The sequence below is a fragment of the Manacus vitellinus genome, unplaced genomic scaffold (assembly GCF_001715985.3).
Source record: "Manacus vitellinus isolate BGI_N305 unplaced genomic scaffold, ASM171598v3 scaffold_3_pilon, whole genome shotgun sequence".
Lineage (NCBI taxonomy): Eukaryota > Metazoa > Chordata > Aves > Passeriformes > Pipridae > Manacus > Manacus vitellinus.
The window spans coordinates 46307885-46312979 of record NW_021940535.1 but is presented as its reverse complement, the minus strand read 5'-3'; positions in this window follow the sequence as shown (position 1 = coordinate 46312979).

Here is a 5095-nt window from a genome sequence, read left to right as displayed (position 1 = left end):
ACAGTGATGAGTGAAATCACAGCCAGGTGCTGGGACACCCCAACTTTGTGCTGTACATCCTTTCCTGGGTGGAGGCTGAGGTGCTCTGTGCCCAGCTTGGAGTGGAGCTGGGTTACCAAGTTCTTGCAGGAATGGACCACGCTGGCTCCAGGCCACACACCTGGAATCAGCCACAAATCAGCCTTATCACAGCCGGGGAGTGGAAGGTTGGAATCTTGCCTGGCTTTGTTTTTCCTTGGACCTGTTTCTAGATGGATCTTAAAGGGAAGAATGATCACTATTAGGCCTTAATTCCTTTGCCATAAAGTTTACGAATACTGAGAATTCAAAGATTAACAAAAGTGAAAGACAGGTTGTCCTCACTTTGGTGGTGTGTGAGGAAACAGAGATGCAGGAGCCTGCTCAAATTGGATTCCAGTGTAGATGACTGGCAAGCAATATTCCCTGCAGACGGTGAGAACGGAGAGCATCACCTCTATCACATGAATACAGATTAGAGAACTTGCCTCCCAGAGCTGCCATCTACTCTGGCAGCTAAATTCACTGCATAACACTGAAAGAAATACAAGTGGATTTTTGCATTTTTCATAAAATATATTTCAGAAGGTGGCTGAGAATATTGTTGAGAGCCTGACTGCCTTAGAAATCAGTAGGAGAGCATACAACAGACACTTTCAGATAAAAACATCATTTGGCATTAAATAGCCTGACCCCTTCAGCAACCAGCTACAACCACAAATAGGTCTAGGACCATCTGACGCCTTGGTTCTTTCTACCAAATGTCAAAGGTACCATCCAACATTCAGAGTTTGTTTGGGGGAGAATATAAGTAATTAAATTGATTCAGATCAATAATTCATAGGAAACTAATTTTGTATTCAGCTTTTAGCTGAGAAAATACCAAAAATGGCCATGTTGGTAACTGAATTGGCAAACGCTGCTCCTAGAAGAAGCCTGGATAAACTAAAAACCCTAATGAGTCTAAAAGGTATAGCAAATATTAAGAAAAAACTAGGCGTGGGTGAGACCATCAAATTAATATCAAAGTCATCTGGGAGAGTGTTTTGCACAGTTATTTCTGCTCTCTAACAAGTTCTTGTGAATACACAGGCAGTGCTGACCCAGGTACCACCTGTCTTGCAGGACTGAATGGAAGGTTTGACTTTGACCCAAGTCAGGAAAATGCTGGCACCTGATCAGCACTGGCACTGCCAGGAATTGTGCCATCCAGAAATATCTGGCTGTGAGGGAGTTATGGAGATAGGCTTTTATTTGGCTTTAGCTGCCTTCCTATTGATTACTAGAAACCCTTTATTCTGCTAAAAAAAGGGACTTATCTCCCCTAGGAAAAAAGCCCAAATACACCAAAACTGAACACAATTTTGTAGTTGGTATCAATAAAGATTATCTAGTGGGGTCCCTTCTAAATGTGAGAGTGACTGGGTGATGAACTTCAGCAGGTAGAAATCTGCTCACTCTAAATCTAGGGCAATTACATACAGTTCTAGAACATAATTAATGTCTATTGATTAGTAAGTGCTAGAATCATGACAATTTATTCAATCAATCCATTTAGAAGAAAAAAAAAATTAGACCCTGAAGTTGAACAAAGGGCCAACTAATTCTTATGTGTGAATCTATTCCAGAACAAGAAGCACAGAATTCCCCATAAAGTATCCTGCACTTTTCACTCGTTTTCTCTCATGTAAGACCCAAAAATCTGCCTACAGACCTTACAGTAAGGCTCTCCAGGTTAGAGGAGTCAGCATAAGTAACTATTTTAAAAATTCACCTCATCCTATTACCAATTAGGACAGGGACATGCAAAAGAGAGGAAAAGGGAGTGTGTGTGTAGAGGGAAGCAACACACTGACTTCCATACGAACCATTTATTGAATAAATACATGCATCATAATGTAGAATTACATGAGCAAAAAAGGCAATCTGTACAAAATGGATTACCCTTTGTTCTCATTTCAACTCTCACCATTTGCTGCAGCTCTGATAAAGGATTCAAGACAGAAAATTAAAACTTGTTTAGTCCAACTCCAAGTGATATGCATGCTGATTTGAGTCCGGGTTACACCACTGCTAGAGTTCAGAAAGCTGGTTTTCCTGACAGTGAAGCAGAGTAATTCTAAAAACAGTTTCAATAGTAGAGAACATGTGTTGGTATATACAGGTAACAAAGCTTATTTTTAACCATTTCTCAAATATCTTCATATGTTCATATTTTAAGGCACAGGATAAACAAGAACTACATGAAAAGCTATCAGTTGATATTGAATAAATGACTTGAGAATGAGGTGCAATTTTTGCCGAGAGGCAAAATTGTCCTTCCTACTTCCATATAAACAGAACAATCGGAATTTGGTGAGTTTAATACAGAAGATCCATCTACTATCAAACGAATCAATCTCATCTAGGCAGTCATAGGCTGATCCAAATTCACTCAGGAGAACGTTTCTACAGAGTCTGGCATCCAGCACTGATTACAAACAACAGAAATTATTGTTGCTGAACTGCAATGACAATTCAGTCTCTTCATTTCAGATTCCTGAATGGAAAGTGGGCTCTCTATGAACCTATCCCTAGTTTTAGGTAGTGAGCTATTTTGGAAAGTCCTGTCAAACCTATTTTGAAAACTTAATTCAGTTACTCACTTTGTGCTATCATCTCACATTTACCCAAACATGGCATTATTTTCCATCTTGAAACTTTAAAAGACAGAATGTCCACTTTTTTATTGTTGAAGTGCAGAGTTTTCTGTCCCCATACTTTACTTAAGACTTGAAACACCAAATTAATTTAACAGCCTAGTTGTTGGCTACAGATCAAACTCTGTGGAGTGATGGCCAGGATGCACAGCAAAAGTCCTTCCACCTTGGACTGAACCAAGGCAAAAGACAATTATGCTAAGCTGCTGCTCTTAGACCTCCTTTATTTAGAACAGCTTTCAGGTTCTGCATTTTCATGGCATTAAAAACATTCTCTGTCTTTCCATTCTTAACAGTTTTTTAATGGAGAACTAGCAAAGAAAATATGCATTTCATAATATATTTTATATGAATAGGTGAGTGAATACATTGAGATACTCATACATTCCAATATAGAGTGAAGCCTTCAAATGGAAATGTTTTCTTACAAGGAATCTCTCCCTATTGCCCAGTCCAGTAACAGCACTAACAGTACAATTTACAGTGCAAGATTTTTTGATAAAATTGTCTTGTATAAAGCGTGGCAATGAGAAGGCCATCACTGTATAGAGGTGTATGGGCGTGTGTCACACACATCCATGACAAATGTTCATGTTAAACTGAATTCAGACATATACTGAAATTCTTAGACTTGAAAAAACTAAAAAGCTACATCTATGGTAGGCACTTTGGTACATCTAGTAATGTAGGCATATTCTACACCTAGAGTTAAGGTTCTGTCAGTAGTCTTACGATAAAGCTAATTTCAGGAGTTCATTATTCTGCTTTAAAATTCTTTCTTGGCTGAGAGATCATCCTAGAATCTTAGCTAAATAATATACTTTGTCTAATTGCATACTTATCCAAGGATGAGGGCCTTGGCTCTAAAAGAGCCAAATTGTTCTCTTGGATTCTTAATGCACATTTTTCTAACAGTCAAGAAAACTTGCCAGAAAAAGAAAAATCAGTTCTGAATACAAAAAAAATTCCCCATAATGCATAAAATTAGAGTTATGAGCTCAGCTGTTTGGGCTGACACTCCCCCTTCAGCTCCCAGCTCCCTGCTTGGATCAGTTTGTGCTAATGGTGTCACTGCTGCAGCCTGGCCCAGCCCATGGCAGTGCTCCAGGAGAGTGCCAGGATTTCTCAGGAAACCCGTGTGGAACACTCGAGTGCATTTTGTTCGTGCACCAAACACACTGAGGAGCAATGAAGCAACTGCAAAAGTGAGTTTCATCTCAGTTTCCCATTTTCTTGCCTCTTGGTGTTCACTTGAGTATTACAGAAGTTACCACATAACATACTATTTTAGCATAGTATTGTATAAGAAAAGGAACATATGTCTTGTACATATGCCTACTGTAGGAACTGACATTGCAAGCTGATTTGTCTACCTCAAAAATCAGTGAAACATTGTGGTAAGGACAGCTCAAAGTGGTTAAAGATTTTCTTTATAATACAGAAAAATCCATGTCCTCAAACCTTCAGAAGGTCACATGTCTAGTACTCTAGAGTACAGGAATAAATAACAAAATCCAAGTGAACCTGTATAATAAAACCGTACTCTTTGTTATGTTTACTCCACTAAATGAAAACTCAGATTTAGAAACTGTGATTTGTGGACCTCATCCTCTATTTATACAGTATTTATAGAATTCTCATTTTTATTTATAATATTCTATAGAATGATTTTTCAATAATACATTTATATATAAATATTAAAATGTTTATGTTTTGTACATTTTAAGCCAGCCACACCGGGCCAGAAACACAATAAAGTAAAAATGTTTTTCTGCAGTTTGTTTTTGCAGAGTATCACAAAATGATTAAGACCATTGTGCTGCAAAGACAAAAGAGATTCATCTGAAGAAATTAACATGCATTTAGAAGAAAATAACTATATCCTTTATCTGATTTTCTTCTGAATTCAAGCCAGCATGAAAGAATTATAAAAAAATAGTATATATTTACATGGTACAGTATACCTTGGTGAGATATAAAACAAGGCAGGAAAACAGCAGAACATATTCTTTTCACTTTCTAATAGGTACAGCCATCAAAAAGGTCAATTTAAACACAAAAGGTTACTTTACTGTACTATTGCACATTACAGTAACTCACAGAACTGTTTAGCAAAATAAAATACAAAGTTTAATGATGAGAAAGGCTATGTCTACATAAAATGACCAAGTGTTATAAAATTATTGGGGATGTGTCTAAGAACTAAATCAGTAAAACTATAAAAATAATATTGGTACATCTGTGAAATCAATGCGTTAAAAATGTATAAAGGTTGGCAAAATTATGCTTGAGGAATTCCCGGTATCCATGGGCCTAACTTGCACCGTGTGGCCTTGTACCATCTTCTGTTAAATCATACCTGAAAATGGAAAAAAAAA